Source organism: Lonchura striata, chromosome 3 (assembly GCF_046129695.1).
Source record: "Lonchura striata isolate bLonStr1 chromosome 3, bLonStr1.mat, whole genome shotgun sequence".
In the NCBI taxonomy this organism is placed as follows: Eukaryota; Metazoa; Chordata; class Aves; order Passeriformes; family Estrildidae; genus Lonchura; species Lonchura striata.
Genome location: NC_134605.1, coordinates 45,992,200 through 46,013,612, shown reverse-complemented (window position 1 = coordinate 46,013,612; position 21,413 = coordinate 45,992,200). Strand labels below are relative to the sequence as shown.

The 21,413-nt window shown below is 37.3% G+C and overlaps 1 protein-coding gene and 1 long non-coding RNA gene across 7 annotated transcripts in view; one reads left to right on the top strand and one right to left on the bottom strand.

The window, feature by feature from the left end:
• RYR2 (ryanodine receptor 2) overlaps positions 1–21,413 on the bottom strand; it is a 381,271-nt gene that overhangs the window by 319,808 nt on the left and 40,050 nt on the right. The gene's annotated exons all lie outside the window — the stretch shown is intronic.
• On the top strand, positions 2,411–3,571 carry LOC144246059 (uncharacterized). Its single transcript, XR_013339712.1, has 3 exons — positions 2,411–2,521; positions 2,934–3,017; positions 3,172–3,571. It is a non-coding gene; the product is annotated as an uncharacterized LOC144246059 (long non-coding RNA).

The window sequence follows — 21,413 nt, the reverse complement described above, 5'->3', positions numbered from 1 at the left end:
ACAGGAAGAAAGAGAATCAGAATTCTTTCCTCTTCAAAACAAAGGCAGACAGAAAATCTCTCCTTATATTACCAGTCTAGATCTTCAAAGCTAGATGACACAGCAAAATTTTGTGCATACATTCCCACACTCAGCACAAAAATAAAAGTGAAGTACTTGATAAGAAAATACTGTGACCAAGAGTTTTGCTGCATTCCAAGGATTCAATTTACACTTGTTTAATTATTGATAAAAGTAAAAAATTATTCTGAAAGCTTAGAATTGGAAAGCTTAGAATACTTATAAATAGGTTGAGCTGTGATAATGTTTTGTTATACTTTACCAAACTAACAGGGATTGAGATGTTTCAAAACTGAGATTAATTTATCTGAAGTATATTCTATGACTATTTTGATTGAATTACACACAAGAGAACTGCAATTTTCAAATGTTATAGAAATTACTTTTGTCTAGCTAAAATATCAACCACACAATTATTCTAAAGAATTCATGGGTAACTTTCCTGGTTTTAATATGAGAACTAGCTACTATACAATCAAATGGCTTAGACAATATTAACAAATAATCATATAGCAATCTAGTTAATTGCAGGCAGGAAGCAAATGCTGCTACATTTGAATTATCTGAGTGATTCTATACCCATGTGAGTAAATACACACAGTCTGATGAGACCAGAGGGCAACCAAACCACTCCCCATCGGTGCAGGGCCATAGCCATGCTCCAAGTTTTCATCCTTAAGTTCAATGGCAAAATAAAGTTTATTGAAATAATAATATCAGAATAACTCTCATACAGTTCTTCAAATATTGGCTGTATGACTGAGAATTAAGAGATCATATCAAAAACAGATCTGTCTGTTAGAACAGGCGTGAAAAACATGATTTCACATTAAATTAGGCCACTAAAACAGAAGCATCAATTCCTCCAGCAGCTCCATTCCTCCCCTTGGGCTTGATCTTCTCTTCATCCTGTCCCTTGGCCCTCTTCCAGTTTCCCAGCCACCTTCCTCACCCCCACCCAGGCCCCCCAAACAGCACAGCCATGGGCAGTGAGCCCCACGGTGAAACAGCCCAGGGGCAGAAGGAAAGCAAGGGACAGGCATTAAATGAGCACTACTTTAATCAGCTGCTCAACATGGGCACTTGAATCCTTGCAGCAACCCCAGAAGGAGGCTGGAAGGAAGAAGTTAGGACTTCATAAAAATATTGTCCACCAACTATTCCCCTTCAAAGTAAAAAGATAACATTTTTCTGCCGTGTTTATTTTCAGCAAGGTATAAGCCAGATTCATGGCACATGTTTACTTTTTAAATTAGATCAAGAAAAACTTTTCCAGAAGTACTGAGCACATGTGGGTTTAATCAATGTCAGTGGAAGCTGTAGGCAGGTATAAAACCTAAATGTAGAGACTCCCATGAAACATGTTTTAATTTTCTTTCTCATGGATTGGGAGCTTAAAATAAATTAATCCTAATGAAAGCTCAAGAAGAAATAGCATGCTAAAAAGGTATAACTATCTTCTCTTCTAATAAAACTTTCTGCACCATTAGATTTTTGCTAGCCTTTTGACAAAGCTCTGAATTTTCCCTGAAAGCAAATTACAACATAAAACCATCTCATCTGCACACATTTGCTTTGCTATCCTGTAAAATGCACCCAACAGCTTCCCTTGCCACACAGCACTATTCACCTAAGTATTCAGCAGGGCTCCCCACCAGATGACCAAAAAGTGTCCATGTGAGACACGACGCAACACTGACACTACTCACACAACCACCAGGCTTTCCAGTCCAAAACAGGATACACTTTTTGACATGAAATAATTTTTGTCACCCCATAATAATTAATACGTTACAATTAAGCTTTCAGCAAAATCTCTCCTACACAAAACTTAAAGGTCACTTTCAGAGTATTGGCACAAGATTATCATTATTGTGCTGACATATTTGCCCATTTTTTTCTTTTCCTATTTTTAAACTTAGACCCCTTTGGTGCAGGGACTATCTTCACTTTCTCTATATTTTTTACTTCTGAAACATTATAGTCCTGTGCCCTAACAAGAAGAGATAAAAAAAAAGACTTAATAAAAGTGGTAAATATTCAGGAAAATGATAGCAACTTTTAGGTAGACTATAAATTTTCATTTTAGCATCTAAACTCTCCCTAAAGAAGGGTGCACTTGTAAAAATTTTGAAAATCCATTTTTCATTTGCAACTTACATTAGAAATAGAAATCTCTAAAGCTCTTTGGGACCTAGAGAATATCACATATGAAAAGGGAAAAATCCTAATAAAAATATTGTCGTGGTTTGACACGGAAAGAGAATTTTTTCCGGAAGGAAGAGGTCAATTTGGATATTGACCAATTGAAAGTAGACACGCCTCTGAGAACACAGAGGGGTTAAAAGCAGAATTCCCAGGGGAACTCTCTCTCTTTGGTTACGGTCAGCCACAGTGCAGAACTCTCCCCTGCCCAGCAACGAGCTGGGTGGGGGAGGGGAAAGCCCCATGGCCTGATAAGGTAAGGCCGAAGGGTGGAAGGACTGGAACCGGGCTGGCCCCTGCAGATGGAAGGGTGGAAGAAATCTGGGATGTCTCCATTCCCCCCTCCAGAGTTTCTCTCCCGAGAGGGAGAGAGAAAGAGACAGCGGCAGTCAGCGGGGGGGGGGAAGCTGCAAGGTGCCCAGTGCGTGGGAGTTGCTGGATGTCCGGGCATCGAGCCATCCTGGGAGTTCGGACTTTTAACCCTTCCTTGAGAAATGAAAAGCTTTGTGAATTTTCCTTTCCCCTCCTCGGTTTGAAAGAGAGGAAGAGGGACACCTTGGACCCTGGGATGTTAGAAGGAGGAATTCTAGATGGGAGGGGGACAAGGAGTGGCTTTTGGCTGGACTTTTCCGTGTTAGCCACAACCTGAACCAATCTTCTCCTTCAAGAGGGACTGTGTTTTGGGAGGATGCCAGTGAGTCAAGAGACCTGCTTCAGCTGGGAAGAGACAAAGTGGAGTGAATGGAGAAAAGGTTAGGGGGTTTGTGGTGGCGTCCCCCTGTCCTGGAAAGGAAAGAGAAGAGAAGAAGATCTCTGTTCTTGAGCCCTCGGCCCCAGGGGAAAATGGGGGGGACTGTGGTCCCAAAAAATGAAAAACTGAACTGTTGTTTTCTCCCCTCTTGGCAGGGCATCCTTGAAAGGAAAATCCTAAAAGCAGTCTGTCCATCCATGCATTGGTGGTGAGAGCACTGTGCATGAAAAGGAGAAGGGTCACCATGGCAAACTTTTTCTCCGGGCGGTGCCATGTGTGACATGGAAACACAGGATGTGGAGCTGTGTTTCTTGGGGGGTCTGTGGCACAGGAGAGACTCTGTTCCCTCGATGGACTGAGTATCGATTGTCTGGAGGGTGGAAACCTGATTGGGGACCAGATTGTGTCTCACTGTGGTTTGTTGGAGTTGGGTGGTGGGGGGAGGAATGTTTTGCAAGATTTTCATTTGATCTTTGTGTGGGTTTTTTTTCCCTTCTTTAGTTTTCTCTTTTCGTTCGTAGTAGTAGCTTAATAAAGTTTTTTTTCTGTTATTAAGCTTGGGCCTGCTTTGCTCTGTTCTAGATTCCACTTCACAGCATTCAAGGGAGGGATCACATTTTCATGGGGGCACTGGCATTGTGCCAGTGTCAAGCCATGACAAGTATCTAAAAGGACTTAGCAGGCTAAGAAGAACTTTGATTCCTCATTAAAATTAGTAATATCTGGAAAGCAAATTTTTAATTCTTCTGCAGCCATCATTCTCCAGTGCTACCAAAAACTGTGGCCAAAACAGGGAAAAAATGTTATTACCTTCAGTTAAGGTCATGATTAATGTTTCTACATTATGACATTGTTTATTTAAACAAAGGCACTTCAGGCAAACAATTTTCCTGACATCCCATGTGCTCAAGACTGAAGAAATTAACCACCTGTAATTAAACCTGAATTAGCGGATTATCTGGTCCAAATATTAGAATAATGGTAACAGATACATTTTATTAAAGCCTTTTCTTCTTTCTGAAATAATTTAGCGCTTGTGTACATGACTGATCTTCATCATCCCTTGGTTTTGGCCTCCTTTCTCCAGCAGAGACACAAGAGACTATCTATACAAGAGAACTAGGATAATAATTTTATATATCCTTGATGGTAAAGAAAATTGGCATTATTCCACAATGTCTTTTCTGAGCAAGGTCAAAACATTTGAGAAACAGATTTGAAAACCAAGGACATTTAACCACAGCAATTTGCAGTAGTTAGACTGCAACAGCTTTACTGTAAAATGTTACTTCCACAAATAATTCAGCCTTTTGTAGGTTTTAAAAACATATGACAGAACTTGAGCAGATATGAATACAACATCCATTTCCTTGAGGTTCACAGGTTTTTTTTAATTAATTGTAAAACTTCCTTAATCCAAGAATCAATCCAGTTTCAAAATACTTTGTAATCTAAGCTTCAGAGTTGATTGCCCCAACTTGTAGACAGCACTGCCACAGAAGATGAAACAAGAGGTACTGATTATGATTAATGTTACAGTGTAAACCTGATTTTGAGACTTTTCCTGTAAGATGTCCCAGCCTAAGCAGAACCTGAACAAATAAAATGAGTTTGCTACTACTCACGAACGCAGATAAAGAACTAAAAGTTAACAAGTCTATACCCTTTATTTCTGTATTACAGAGGGTGTGCTTCAGAAATGAATGTCTAAGACAGAGGTGTGACTATGATGAGTCTCACTGGGATGGAACTAACTCTCCACAGTGGTCATTGCAGTGCTGTGTTCTGGACTGGCATGGGGACAACAGAGAAGTGTTTTAGCCAAGGCAGAACAGTGCCTGCACAGTGTCACAGTGTCTCTGCTCCTCATTCTGACACCCAGATGGCCAAGCAGTCAGAGCAGGAACAACCACACCAGCTGAACTTACCTGACCAGAGGCATATTCCACCTCATGCAATGGCACACTCAGCCATAAAAACTGAAGGATAACCTTCCCAAAGCAGCCATTGCCTAGAGACTCATGAAGCCTCAGTCTGCATCTGGGCGGTGGTGTGATGGGTTTTGCATCACTGGGGCTAGAAAGGGTAGCCCACATCTTTTTGTTATTTTACATTCCTAATCTGACTCAAGTTTTTTTCTTGTTTTTGCTTTTCCAGTTCTTTCCCTTATCCCATTTAAGGTCAGGAGCATGCAAGTGACTGAGCTAGCCTCGGAAGGCAACTAAGCCACACAGTGAGATTTGGTGTTCATGAAACTGTCTTTACATTGCAGACACCTCCAGTCCTATTGCATCTGTACAAGGTTTTCTATCTTCAGATTTACAATGCAGTAACATTCCATGCATCTTTACCATACATTAAGAACCATATCAAGGATAGTATCTGACCACTCCTTACCATATGTATCATTATTTTTGCATAATACATCTAAGCCATTTCTTAGAATGCAAGCGTGCTAATGGTTGCTCATGAAAAGCACTTAAACTTCAATACCACAGTTATCAAGAGTCCTTAAATCATTGCCAAATTGCTTTTTATATATCAGATACTGTCTGCATTTGAAGTTCTGTTGTTACAGTACTTGTTTTGTATCCTTACATGAGCATCTTCCATTAATACTATACTGAAGTGGTAGCAACAGCAAATCAGTCTTACTACAATAACTGTTTTTATGCATAGTTTTTTATTGTTTCCCATTGCTTTTCTAATACTAAAAATCTAAAGAATGTTTCCTGATAAAACGTCCCCAATCAGAAGAGTACAAAAACATACAAGCTCTGAATCATGAGCAGTCTCTCACTTGTGTCTTTGCTAACTTTCATCTGCCATTGCTCTACTAAATTTCTGAGACTGGATTAACCCCTATGGAGATCCACTTTTTTTTTTTATTCACCTTAATTAAACTGAAATCTGAAATACATGTTTCTTTGTAAGGAATATAGAGCATCTTATTAGGTCTGCCTTCCAACAGTGTTTATGCATTTACCTCATTCCAAGGCAAAGGAAAAAAAAAGAAAATAAAGATCACCATAATAAGATAAATTTTATACTTGAACATAATGTACTTTTTAGAGATGATGCACACAAATAGCAAAGGAAATACTATATGACAGCTAATTTATTTTTACTAAAGATTGCATTTTGTATCACAAGATAGAAACTTCTTGTGTATTAACCTTGATCAAATGGTAAGTAAACACTGAATCTACTGCAGCCAACTTGAAACAACTCTTGCTCACATAAACTGACATTATTAAAGAAATGTTTTTAATATGGATCCTACCACTTTTAATCTGAATATTATTGTACCTAGACTTCTTCTTACACTTTAGCCATTGTTTAATCCAGTAACATATTAGTGTTGTTAAGTGATGTGCAGGATAAATACACTCACAAAAAGCCCAAGTGTTACCTCAGAAAATTCTGGGTTAGAAGGAGAAGGAAGAAAAAAAACATTTGTCAGCACAAAGAAAGAGAAAAAACTTGCTATACCAGATGCAGGACCCAAAAATCAGCAGGGAAACTCAGATCTCAGCTCTTCTCTCTCTGCACTAATACTCCCACCATTCCATGCTTGATTCACTCAAATCCATATTGCTATCACCTCTCCTAGTCTGAATTTTACTTTCTCCAGAACAGAGACATTGCTTTCAAGGAAGGGTGAGAAAACATGACAGCTGCCTCAATTTCATCCTTCCAGTTTCCATATTATGAAAAAATAATGTATTGCAACAGTTCAAAATCCCTCCTGAGGGATTCTAATCTCATGCTGAGCAATCAGATGACTCTCAAAAGAGCACAGCATGCCTAAAAGAACCCAAAACAATAATACAAAATGAAGAAACAAAAAACCACCACAAATATAAATCCTAAAAGCAGTAAGCAATCACAGAAGCTCTTCAGATTAAATACAGATAGATAATGGAAAAATAGAGTCCATCAATGTGCAAAAGACTTCCATATAACTTTATTGATCTGAGATTTAAAAGTTAAATAACACACATTAAATGCTAATAAGAACTATTTCACTGTAAATGTTTATCCATATTTGATATGCAAATATAACCTTATATGGACTATATTATCAGACTAGGAAAAAATACTCTATTAGAAAATTTTATTCTGTTCAAAGATTAGAGACAATTTGGGATGGAATTTACTGAGTCATGTTTTGTATCCTGTGCTAACCTAAAGGTTAGAGAACAAAATTACAATAAATCCTCCTGGCCATGTCGCCTGGGACATCCCAAAATATGTTATGCTACCTTTTACACTGTTATTGTTCACTATGATGCTGTCATGCCCGCAGGACAAGGGCTAAGAAAGCAACAAATATCAGAAAACAGAAAGGAAAGAAAGAGCAACTGAAGCTGAGAGCCTCAGCTAACCACTGAAATTACATCCCCTGCAGTGGCAACCAAATATTTGTTACAATACTCACTTCCTTTAAAAACTGAGAAATAAATCTGACTTCTTTACCGTATAATTTGGGACAATTCTGCTTTGTTCATATATTGTGCTTTTGATCAAATACTCTGTAAGAATCTTTATCAATAGTTCTTCAGAAAGAAATACTGGGGACAGGTAAAGATTATTATTGCAAAAAGTTTTGTCTAGTTGAATGTAACCCTACATATCCCATCCACTAGCACATTAAACCAATAAAAAATTAAGCAAAACACCAAATAGTCCAAACTACAGATAACTAGCACAGTCCTCTTGCATTTACTAGCTACATTCTTGTTTATTTATTTGAGAATACTTACATGCAACAATCTGTTAGCAGTGAGAAATACCATCCAGGACCTTAAGCTCACTCACTGCTTCTGTGCTTTGCTGATATTGCAACATGCATTCACAGATTCTGGATGACTAAACAGCTCTCTCCTTTTTCCCAATACATACATCTAAAAATGTGTTGTTTCCACTGCTCCTTTCCATCTCCATTGCATTATCCTGGCAATTTCACAAAAGCAGTACAAGAGCTGAACTCGCTTCTTATGAAGCAAATTTCCTAGTAAGCTACAGTGATAGACAAGCCTGGGCATAATCAAGAAAAAAGGTTGATAGATGTAACAATATAAAACAAAACAAAATTGTAAGTGTTCTACAATTATTTACATGAAACCCGAAACTTTTAAAATTTACATAAACTCTATTCATAGTTTTCATAGTCTCCATATAAAGAAATACAGAGATGCAAAATTCAAACATAAGAAAACAACAATAAGACAATGTTCAAGTAGAACCATAAAAAAAAATTCTACATAGAGTTTCAGAGCTACTCTTTCAAGATTTATTTATTGAAACTGAAATACAATTCTGAAAGTCTATGGGTGCTACAGTTTTTATAGCTTGTTTCTCCAATATCATGTCTATCCTTATTCCAACAAAGCTACTACCATCAAGGCTTCTAAAAATCATGTTCTCTTAATACTTGTTGAGAAATTGAGCCTTTCAAATTAATATTTTTTGTCAATAAACATAAACAAGACACCTTGCTAACAAAGGGTTCAATACTCCAGGATTCCTCTGCAGTTTTTACTTCCTTCATGCTGATGAGAATTACAGAAAAAGAACACCCGTGTCTCCACACACTGGCAAACTCTAGGATCAAGGACTTCAGGCTGAAACAAGTTAGCATCTGTTAAAGGCACTCTAAGTACTTGCACCCAGCTCCTGCTATTTATTACTTGGGCACTGAACCCTCCTGCATCTTTTGAGAGACCTAAAAGGAGAGAGTAGAAACACTTCTTTGGAGAACAAAAAAAGTTCTGAGCCAAAGCTTGCAGTCCAATCAGTACTTTTTGTTACCAGTCCTTACTCAGAAACAGAGAATCAGTTTTCCTAAGTAAGACTACAGAACTAAAATACCTCTCTGCCTCTACACTACCAAATTTTATTCAAATTGGGAATATCCAGAAAAGGTCAAAATCTCTAATTCTTAACATACCAATTTATGTTGTTTGTTAAGAGTATTGGTACATCTGACACAGCCATAGCCAGGAGTTATGCCAAAGCCTTTCTGGTGGCAATTCTAGGCAGTTACTCTGCAAAGAAGCAAAGGCACAGACAAACTAATTCCAGAACCAATGTTACTCATATTTTAGTAGCTAGACAGAGATTGGCATTACACTTCTTTATTATATAAGCTGTATCAACTTCCTGGTAGAAAATGAAGAAAGGCAACAGGAATTCAAAGTACATGCAAAACATAAGACCAAAAGAAATGGAGGATACATTTCTTTCTGTTTCATTAAAAAATAAAGTAACACTACAGCCACACTACATGTGGCTTGCTACTGTACCCCAACTAAGGTTGCAAGGAGCTGGGGGAGGTAAGACACTTGCAAAACTATGCCATTTATATTCTTGCACAGACAACATGGATGAAAAAATGTGTATTTAGTCACAGACCAAAAAGCTCTTTCATACATTGTGCATCTCTCTAACTTAACCTGGGATTCATAACATTGCTCATTTCTGCTCCCTTTATTCTTCGAGATGCAGCAGTGGAATGAAGCTTGGTTTATCAGAGCAAAGCTCCCTGAAGACTTAACAATGCAGACTGCATCATCCGCAGCCTATTATCACTGCAGCCGCTTGACACAAATACATTCTGATGCTGAACACTCACTGCAGGCTTTGGATACGGTCATATACCCTCTAAAAGGGAAAAATCAAAAGAAAAACAGACAAAACACGGGTGTCCCTTAGATGTTCATCTTAACAATAAAGGAAAGGTAGATAGTTTCCAGTGATAAAAACCATTCATATACTCACTGAAAAAAGTTCTAACTGAATATTGCTGAACAGAAAAATTAAGGTGCAGCCTTACTGCAATTAGATATAGTTAAGAAAAGACTTTAAGCACTGCCCTCACTAATTCTGCTGCTTATCTGCAGATTTGGACAAAAAATTTCTAGGAATTAAACTGGACACAAGCAGCCATTACAAGCAATAATGCAATCAGTAACCTTGTGTATGTAAAAACAATTGAAGGTATCTAGTTTTTCAGTGTATTTGCATTCAGATTACTGTTGTGTGACATTATTTTTCCTCTGAACAATTAAAAAATTTTCAGCAGACATTATTAAACAGATATCTGATCCTGTCAAACACTACTTCCCAGAAATCCTTTTGCTTAGAAGTAAGCTGAAAGATTTCCCATTAATTTTTAGACAACAAATATTTAGAACAAGAATTTTAAGGCTGGAGATTATGAGGGAGAGGAACAAGACAATTATTATATCAATATAAATTTGTCATGGAATCAGATTCATATAAGTCACCATCAAATAATGCTAATATTCAGGGCAGCCTAAACATGTATTACAAACACATCTTTAATTTAGGAACACTTGTTCTACTCATATCAAGACCTTCAGTAAAACAGTAATATGTACAGTGTTCAGTGACTTCATTTCTGACAGCCAAAAAGAACAAGATTCCCTCTTAGAGGAGCGAATCATCTAATTTAGGTGCCATTCTCAATTCATGTACAAACCAATAAAGAGATGACATGCTATAAAGCAGGACAGGAACACAACTAAAAATTGCATGGTTACTTCTATTAGGTCTGCATAATTTACATGGTCCAATATTATTTTTAAAATATTTTACCTCTAAAGACTTGCAGCTTTTGGTAAATGGAGGTGCATAACTTTAAATAAGAAAGTTCAAAGAAAAGAAAGGAGTGCTGCAGCAAATTCCAGTAAATGTTTGCAGGAAACCTCTGCAAAGGTACTTACATGAAGCTTGAACAGCAACACTGAAGGCCCTTTCTGCAGAACCAAGATGGTACCAGGCAAGGATGCAGAAAGTAACCCAAGGGTCATGCAGCACAAAGTTTAAGGATCAGAGATAAGAATGACTGTTTATTTTGTAGGATAAACTCACTCCTTTTATCCCCATTTCTGTACATAACCATACTTAACTCAGCTGACATAAGGGTTGCAGCTTTCATGGGAAATAATACAACTCCACTCAAATCATTAAGGTAATTACATTACTGTCATGTAATTATCTACAGTAAGAAAATTAGATAAAATTTTAAAATGCCATGAATCTCTCATATTTTAGGAACAAATTATACTGCAATGAACACCTTACTATCAGCATAATTGTACATCCCAGAAAGGCATACACATAACACAGGAAAATTAAGGAGCACACATTTAACGATTCTACCTCTCAAGAAAAAGGATGGTTTCTTTTTCAAGGCATGAATTCTTAAACTATGGAATGTAGTAAAATATTGCAAGAGAAAAACATCACATGAAGTTGTATTAAAGTTTTGACTTAGCTGCTCATACATAAAAAGAATGAAGTTAAATTTCAAAATTTTTGCTTAAAAATACCATTTTTCCTTATGAAATAAGGCTAAAAGGTGAAGTTTTATGACAGAGCATATTAAAATTACATTCCAATTTTAGAGTGTCAATCTAGGCAAGTAACACTAAAAAATCCCCACCACAAATTAAGATGTAAGGCTTAAAATGGCCTGTTCCATTGAGGTTTAATATTTGCTCCTGATAGATGAACAAAAACAATTGTCAACAAAAGCAAAGCTCCCTAGTTTTTCAGTGTGAAGAATATATGGATTTTTGTGGTTTCATAGGTTTATGAAGGTTAAAGTCTTTACTAACTAAATTATAAAATTTTATAGCATCATTTTAAGAAGCATCTCTAAAATAAGAGAAAGACTGCCCTTGAATACTATAAACTTTACTGGATTACACTGTAATGAGTCAAAATACTAAAAAAAAAGTATAGTCAATTATATGGTCATATTTATATGACATATATAGAGGCCATAGAGCTAGATTCAGGAAAACCATACTGTAAAAGCTGTCATCAAAATAAATATGTGGCATTTGAACTGGATGAGATCCACATAACATGACAGAACAGCTGAGGGGTTCCAGAGCCTGACAGATCAATATCCTGGGTTCAACTTGCTCTTGAGTACACACTGCAATTTATGAGATGCTTTATTGTCAAGAAAGCACTTGTAGAGTCAACTTCTCATCTGCTGCATGCTGAGCAAAGCCTTTGAGAGTATTGGTGCTGATCACCATAAGTCTCAATAAAGACAAATAAAGACTTTGGAAAAGAAAGTTTATTCAAGTCCATGTGTTATATCTGAAACCCAGGTAAAGGTGACAAACAAAATTCCTTCCCAGTAAGCACAACCATACAAAATTCTAGAACCCAGAAAACATAAAATGAGATGTCCAACTCTTGAAATTTGTATTTCCTGACTGCTTCAGTTATCTGTTTATTTTTTATGTGATGAGAGCTGAAAAGTATTTGCCAAGTGCTGACTAACAGAACCAAATGCAATATTTTGAAAGGTAGCACTGCAATTACAGACTAAAAATCCTATGCCTATTTTTCCATTTAAAATTAAGAGCCAAAATAATGCTGAGGGAAACAGCCTTTGAGGATTTTCAGAGCACTTAGGATTATTTCTGGGTTATTACACAGGGTGTGAAAGAAGACACACAAAAAATGATTTTTACTATTCACTCCATTTATAACTTAACCTTGTTAATTTAGGCAAAGGCCACCTTTCTTTTGGATGTCTCACCTTTCAAACTGAAATGGGACAGAGTCCTTAAAACAACTCAGAACTTGCAATTTTAAGACATCTCCAGAAAAGCTTAGCTCCTGTATATACATAGAAGAAGAATAAAAAATTATAAATTAAAAAAAACCCTCACAACTCCGAAAATTATTAACCAACATGTTTTGACTATTTTAGGAAACATTTTTTGAAACATACCTAGAAAAGTTACCAATACACATACATGTTACACAACTGTACTGCAATGAAGCTATAGTTAATGTTTTTGTATGTTGCTTACTACAGCAGAGCCAAACTTTATAGAGAGACCAGGAATATCTTCCGCATTATTTACTAAAGCAAAATTTCATTGATGACTTGGCAAAAATAACCCATTTCCACTTATACTTTCACATAAATTAAAATTATACTTAAAAATAAATAACTGAAAAAGCTTCAACTGGCTAAATTCAGCTGAATTGCTGTAAGAAAAGCTGTGTTAAAAAATAAATTACCAATTGAGTTCTCTTCAGGAATCCATCAATCTTTATTTCAAAACTTCTTGGAGGCTAATTGGACCATTTGGAAATGTCTCTTGCACTACTGAAACTCATTAGCCAGAGTCTTGCCAATTAATATTCTTATTTACACATGCCTAATTCTCACACTCATGCATTCAATGTGTTGTACATCAACTTAAAAAAAAAAAAAAAACTAAAAAAAAGCAGAATGCCACGTCACAGACAACATGCAGCACAGAAAGTATCCAAAGCATACAGACATATCCACATGAGCTCAGGCAGTAAAAATCTCCAGGCTCAAGATTTTCCAGCTACTTATTGGAAAATCACAATATTCATAAGATATTCCATATTCAAATTGTGAATTTAAAAGACACAAAATTGATACAAGTGGAATGCATACTTGAGCATACCAGCCAGATCTTTTACGCTTTGTTTTAACAACAGTCTCTTTATGCATATAGATTTTATTTAAGCTACAATTTCCTAAATTATTTCACTCCAGAATTCGTATTTCATTCTAATAATGTTTTTAAAAGTCCTGCCTCATCATCACTCTTCTGTATTCCCCAACATCTCATCAACACAACACTGGAGCTACAGAAACTACTGTTGATAGAGAAGCAAAAGCCAGCTCAGAAAAATGCCTTGGGGTTTTTTTTTAGTGACCACTAAAATCATAATATGGACAAGAGTTTCCTATGATGTAAAAATAAAGGCCTCAATTCATTGCATCCTGTGATCAAGTTCTCATATGTTTCCTAAGAATATCAAAAGCCTTCTAGACATTTACTTTTCAGAGGTTATCTGAAATACTGTCAAAGATTATACAGTTCAATAACTATGGAGTCTGGCTAATAAATATCACTGCACTAGGCACAACAGAAAAGCAACTCAATCCCAGAAGGCTCAAATCAGATGGAACAAACCTACAGATGGAGGTGAGGTGGGCCAGAAAGAAGAACAGATCAAATGAATGCATAAAATAAAACAATACCATTGCATATCCACCTCCTCCAAAGCTTAAGGATAAATACACACAACTCTTTTTAAAATATCAAAATGGGCAACTTTCAGGTCAGGATTTTTCCACTAAAATACATTTTTCTTTTCTTTGGGGACAAATGGGGTATCAATATAATAATAACAACAGCACCAACAGCAATATCATAGAATGGTTTGGGTTGGAAGGAAGCATCTACAATCTTGGTCCCACTTGCCACCTCTCTGGGCAACCTGTTCCAGCATTTCATTCTCATCATAAAAAATTTCTTCCTTCTTGCCTTAACAACAATAATAATCAATCATGTCACACAAAGCCTTTGATATTACTTTAAAAACTTTCAATTTTCTTTAGGACAGCTGAAGACACTCCCTACCCTCTCAGCCTAGGGACACCCAGAGATGCTGGTTCCCAACTGCACAACTATGGAACTGCCCCACTCCTTCACCAAACCTAGTGAATTCCTGGAATTTCCAAGCCCCTTCCTCACCACTTTGCAGGTGAACATGCTGGGCTGGCACTATTCCTGCTTTCTTGCATTCCCTGCCTTTTTCTGTCTATGAGGCTGCCAGATTTGACAGACCACCAGCCAAGCATGGTGTCACATGGGCTTGTTTTCGATTGCATAGATTTACAGCAAGGCACACATTCTCTGGGATTCTGTCTTCAGTTCCTCTGAATCCAGAAAGAGCTTAAATTTCAAGTCACAATGAAAGCTACAAACTTTCAGCAGTATCTCTTTTCCTCATGAAGGAAAAGCCCAAGAGGGTGACCCTCACCCTCTTGTCAAGATGCAAAGACAATATTCTGACACTTTTCCTTTCTTACATGCTTCAAAGACACTGGATAAGTATTTGTATAAATACAGAAATAGTGCTCTAATCCTCAGCTTCCAGGCATTTGACACTGATAGACACAGCTATCTGACAGTCTGCAGTGTGCTTGTGAGATCATGTGAGCCCTGGCAAGATGCACCAGGTCTCTGCCAACACGACCCTGTGCTAGGTGAAGAGCTATTTTGTGTTACATCACTGGCCACTGCAGTCAAAGTCTTGTTTCCTGGCTCCCCTGATTCTTCTCCTTCACGGTGTCTTGATTCTGTTTTTCTAGTGAAAAACACTTCTACTCTTTTGCTTTACTAAGTCAAAAAGTTTTCTATGTGTATTTCATTTAATGTCTCTCATTCTTTCCTTTAACTTTTTCATTGCATTCTAGAAGAAGAACTCATCAATAGAAGCATAGATATTAAATACAAGACAACAGAAACATGTTAGAACCTGCCCTAGGTGATTGCCTCTTCAAAAAGAGACTTTCAATATCCATTATGTTAATGGCAGTAAAAAGAACACCTCCCTCCTCAAAAAGAAACACTGGTGAGAGCCACAGCATAGAGTAACTTGAGTTTAATGTCCATGAAGGGGGGTGGGGAGGTGTAGGGTGAGAAACACCCACAAAAATAAATTTAAAAGCCTATCTCTCTTGTTTTCCCTGAGGTTGTTCTGTGCAAGTTTTTGGGTGGTTGGGTGGAGGGATTCTGGCTGAGTGTGCTTCTTCTGCTTTGCAGCAGCTGCTTTTTTCATCCCCTCTAAAACACTCTGACCTAATACTCATCTCTTTCCCCCCACTTCCTCACAGTTAATCTAGAGAAGATTATAAAAGCAACAAGAATGTGCATCTTGATCTTTTTTTGGACAACACTGGGGAAAGGAGCTTATAGATGGAAATTTCTTAGTACAAAAGAAAAGCAGTCTGCTCTACAGCAGGTTTAAGGCAATTTCCTTAGAAAAAACTGAACACATCAGATCTCACAAGCTAAGAGTAAATCCTGTCCACCAACATTTGAGCACTGCTGGCATGACAGAGCTGTTACAGCAGGGAAGATTAAGGATTCTGCAGATGGCACTCTTCCCCCTGAATCAACATAGATAATAATGCCCCAGAATAAACTTTCTGAGCTCTTATCAGCAGTGTCATTTTTTAATGAAACATTAAGAAGAAAAAGAGAGCTCCATCTACTATTGCTAAGCATCAGTTATATTTTATCCTTCACCAAAGAAGAATAAATAATATTCAGGTAACACCTAAACTTTCCCTTCATTAATTCATTAGCTTATCACCACTGTCCTCTGTCATAACCCTTAAGTGCCAATTACATAACTGTACCCTGTTCAATAGATATTTACACTGCTTTCTTTGGGTTTTGCACTCATATGGCTAGATAAACCTCTAGTCACAGCTAATAGTTACACATCCTAAGGCAGCAGCAAACAAAATTCCATCACCTTTTAAGGACTACTGAATGGCATCCTTGTTCACTGGCTGAGAAGAGCTCTTCCAGCTATCATCTGCATCCAGCATTCTGAGAGGCACTTCTTTTGCTATTTCCTGGAGTCTGTCCTAAAGGCTCACTCTAATGTAACTCCTGAAGAGCAATATGGCAGAAGAATAGTTCTGAGAGGAAGACTAAGAAATTCTACATTGTAGAACTGGAAAATCACCAGATTATATAAGTCATTCACATTCTTATATAAGCTTAAGTAACCAGCTGTTAACAAATGTGATTAGAAAGTGACACACAAAAACATGAAAAAATACGCCCATCTTCAAACTTGACAGTATATCTTTAAATAAGGTAATCATCTTAGATAACTACATCCTTATAAATAGCTCACACACAATCTTGACAATATAATCTGTATAGTCCATATAAAATGCATAACTTTACTCAGTTGATCTGTAAAAGAATACATAACATAATGTTTACTCTTGATTTAACCTCATGTAGTCAAAAGGTTTTTGTATGGACCACGACTCTGTTTCTCTCTTTTCCTCTTCACTTTTGTGCCTTAAAAATGAGTTGACAGCTGTGAGCATTTTGTCACCAATAAATTATCAGGACATACTAATTTATATAGCTATGTCTGAAAGACTAGCATAGTAATTGAATAAATGTAGCAAATCCTTTGCCAACAACTGTCACTTCTTTATTATTATTATTACTTACAGGAAGATCACTCTTCATGAGTGAGAAGCAAAAGAGATTATACAGAGGAACCTCCAAAAATTAATTTATCAAATTCTATTAAAGGCACACAAGACCTTACACCTAATGGTAAAGGACTGAAAATCAACATTCTTTTTCAATAAGCCCCTTTCTGACATTTGCCGTATACACGGATATGTGTACATATACATCCTTATAATCTGTGGGATTTCTTCAAGGACTTTACAGCATCCATTAGGAGCCGTGTCACGCTGTGCTGTTTTTCCAGCCCTATATTCTGATAAGAAACAGAGTTGCTATGAATTCTGCATTATATTTTCTTTTTTCAGACTCTCTACATTGGGTTAAGAGGGGAAAAAAACAGAACTGGGAAGCTCAAAGAAAAGGAAAGGCCTAAATGATGCTTATTTGCTCAGGGTCTGTCACTGTCTTACACAAAAATTGGAGTGCTTGTTTCTTAGAGATGCTATAGAAAATCAGGCAAGGCATTTAAGAACAGAGGGAAAAGAAAAAGGAAAGACATCACCATACTACTTATACTACTTAAAAGCTGTGGATTTGGTCTGAACTGCACATACCAGTCAGTCTGGTTCGGGTTTTTGTTTTTTCCCAGATATAATAACTTGTTGAAAGCAATCAATATATTACAACTGTCAGAGTCAGATGTATATGGTCATTTTTATAGAGGCCTGTGAGTCCATGCTAAGACAGCTGAGGATGGGCTGCTTCCCAGGCTCTGCTGAGGAAACCTGTGTCATTTTGGACCTACGCGTGCCCATGTGAAGTTTTTACTGCCCACAGTACAGCCCTCTCAACCAACTACAAATGCATGATATCTGTGTCCACAGCACAGAGATACAATTTAAGTGCAAAATACACATTAAATAGAGATTTCCTAAAGAACACAAGAATAACAAAAAAACATCCTGCTTCCTCTACAGAGCTTACAGCAAAGTTTCTCATTAGAAAGTTTGCATAATAAGCAAATCAAGTGTGCCCCTACTAAATGAGGGAGTGCAATCAAGACATCAGTCATTGAATGGTTTGCATTTCTTGCATCTTTCCATCTCTCCTTACTCTTGCCACTGTTGGAGGCAATGCCAAAGCAGAGTCACGACTCACAAGTTTGGAAGAACCTGCCCTAGCTTAAGTATTTCAGCTTGCTAAAATTCACTTTAAATGTTGGCACACCAGTGAGGCATTTGTCACCAACTGAAAAGTATGGATCACAGTCATCTAAGAATGATCCGGTCATTATTTCCTCAGTAGTCTGGAATAAAAACAAAACAAATAGGAATCTTACACAAAAACTGTCTACAGGATGATAAGCAAAGTACTCCAGATAACCCTAACAATCTGAGCCTTTCTTTCCATCCTTTCTTCTATCATCACAGACATCATCTGAGAATATCAACCAACCTACTAAGGTCTGCTTTTATCATAGTTTTCTTTTGCCTTTCATCTCTCTATCCAGGAGCAGCATGAAGTCCTCTGAGAATCAGAAATCATCTTCTAATTTCAGGCTAAGCTTATTCAGGGTCAGTTTATTCCCTTTGGTTTTAGTGCCAACATTGTCTTTAATATGAACTAATTTTTCTTCCTCCCTGATGCTTATATCCTCAACATTTTAAAGACCAGAATCTAAGTTGCATTGTCCTAGGCTAAACAAGACAAGCTCTCCCCAGCCTATTTCCCCTTTGTTATAACCAGCCCATAGTCAAATTTAATTGTTCTTGAACAAAAGGGGCAAGAACTACAGTTAAAATTACAGAACATTTCTCATCAATAACTTAATACAATAGTGTGAATATTATTTTCTACTACAAATACCTTTTGTGACATATCCTATATTTGCATTTCCCTTCCTCATAACTACATTTCATTACTGGCTCATACTGAGTCCTATAAATTCGACCATTTACACGCTTTGTGCTGGCTTTGCAAAAAATAAAACATCCAACTTGAAGTATTTCTTCTGTGTCTACACTGCATGTGCAAGTGTGTGAATGTAATTCAAGATTTATTCTTGTTATTTTTATCATTATTTTTAAAAATTATATATATGTAATTTTTCTCTGCATATGCAGCACAGTATATTTCCCCATTTCCCTAAGTACTTCTATTTTCTCCAACTATGAAACCTTCAACTGTGCAACACCATTTACGCTCTGGTCTAGAGTTAAAAGAAAATAATTGGAGCTATCATCTTAAGTACACCAATAAATTGAGTATTACTGGAAGCACAATTAAGAGATCTCCTGATCAACTACCAGGAGGTAACTTCAAGCCTAGAAGTTTAAAAACAACCCATTTGGAGAGAAAATACAGACTTCTAGTCTATAAATAAAGTAATTCTGCATGGCAAGCAAACTTTCTGCTTTCTCCCCATACAGCACAACACTGTTTCCAATAACTTTCCTCAGAAAGAAAATCCTTCAGCTGTCTAGTGGAATGTATTCTCTTTTAGGAAAACTCCTCTCCAGTTTTGGGAGAGTGCAAACACCCTTTAGGACTTCGGGAGGCAAGGACAGACTCAGGAAAGCTACTTTACATCCAAACATTATGCTATACTAATAAATATACGGTGCTACAAACTGTTCCTCTAACTTGCATGTTCCATGCAACTCAATCAACATTTTGCCAATAATTCATGAATGCCAACAACAGCATTGCTTGACCTCACAGTGCTTTAAAGCAGTTTAAAAAATTAATAGGCTACCAAAGGCCAACCATGTGCACGCCAAGACACAGCTCCATGGGCACCAGGGCCCAGGAGCAGTGGGAGATCCCCATGAGGGGTGTGCCTCTAGGTCTGGTAGCCAAGGCTCATTCCACCTCCCAGTCCCAGACACTGAGCACCTCTCCAGAACCAGTCCAAAGCTGAGCTGGGATGTGGGCCACCAGTGAGCATGGCTCAGCATGGCCATTGGCTGGGCAGAGCAGGGCAGTGCTGCTGGGGGGCTGACACAGAGTCCCAGTACATGGACACTTTGGGAGGAGAGCCCCGAGGAGCTGTGCAGGGACAGCAGTATCTGAGAGTGACCACAGAGTCTTCAGAGTGGAGACAGACATAAATGAATGGATTTGTGGTGAGACGCTTTCATAAAGCTGAACTCTTCCTGATCTCTTCTTCATAAGGCAGAAGAACTCTTGTTTCTGCAGTGTTGATTTCTCTCTAATTTAGTTTCTCTTTCCCATTCACATGGCTGCTACACAACACTGGCTGTTGAATCATTGAAGGATCATTCACTCCCTAAGTGTGGAGTTTCTTTATCCTTTTTGTCTATTTCTTTACAGGAGAGAAAGTTCTTCCACCTTATTGTCTTTCTACTTATCCTCTAAAGCCTTCCTCACTTATTGTCCTGATATAGCTTTTGTTTTTCAATGTCTGTTCACTTTATCTTCCTATTGCTTCCTTTTTTCACCTGCACCTCATCCAAAGAATTTTCCTTTTCTTCAATTTTAACATTCTCCTGTTCTTCTCAGCCTATTCTGCTCCTCATCTTTGTCTTGCTGATAATCTTCATCATGATTTTTTGTCTCTTTTTCCTCATACTTCACTATTCACTGGAAACATCTTGCATTATAATGGTGTCCAAAATTCAGGGACCATAAAGAGAGAGGAAAATGGCTGGATGTCTAGTCTTCTAGTACTTTTATTCCATCTGCACTGAGAGTCGGAGCGAAGGAGAATGAAAAGTTCCTCAACCATGATTCTAAATGGATTGGACCACTAAATTTTCTAATGATTTTTTTAAAGTTAATTCATCTGCACAGTTTTGTGTTTTGTTTTTCTCACTGATTTTAAAGGACAAGAATCACAGAAGAATTTCAGAAAGAAAGTGATCAATTCTCCCTGCCAAAAGTTTCAACTAAGCAAGAATTTAGAAATTTTAAAAAAATTCCTGCAAATTAAGTAAATGCCAAAGACAGAAATCTCAACAATGTAAGTTCCTTTTTATCACCATTACACTATTTCTACTATTTATGCCTTCATATATAATCCAGTCATCTTCTACTCATGTAAATCCTCAGAATTTACTTCTTCCCTGCTCTTAACACTGCAACTAATTGGTAAAGGCCACTATATAGGTACATCCATTTTTATCATAGTTCCTGGGATATTCAGTAAGTTCTCTGATGCTCATTAATTAGTTGAATTGTTGAACACTATATATTCTACTAATGATAACTCGATGCTACACTGTTCTCTGGATCTTCTCACTACACTGTCACAGACATCCAGCAGGGGAGGGGAAGTGGAGCTAGGTAGAAGAGTCCCTGCAGCAGGGCAAGTTTTA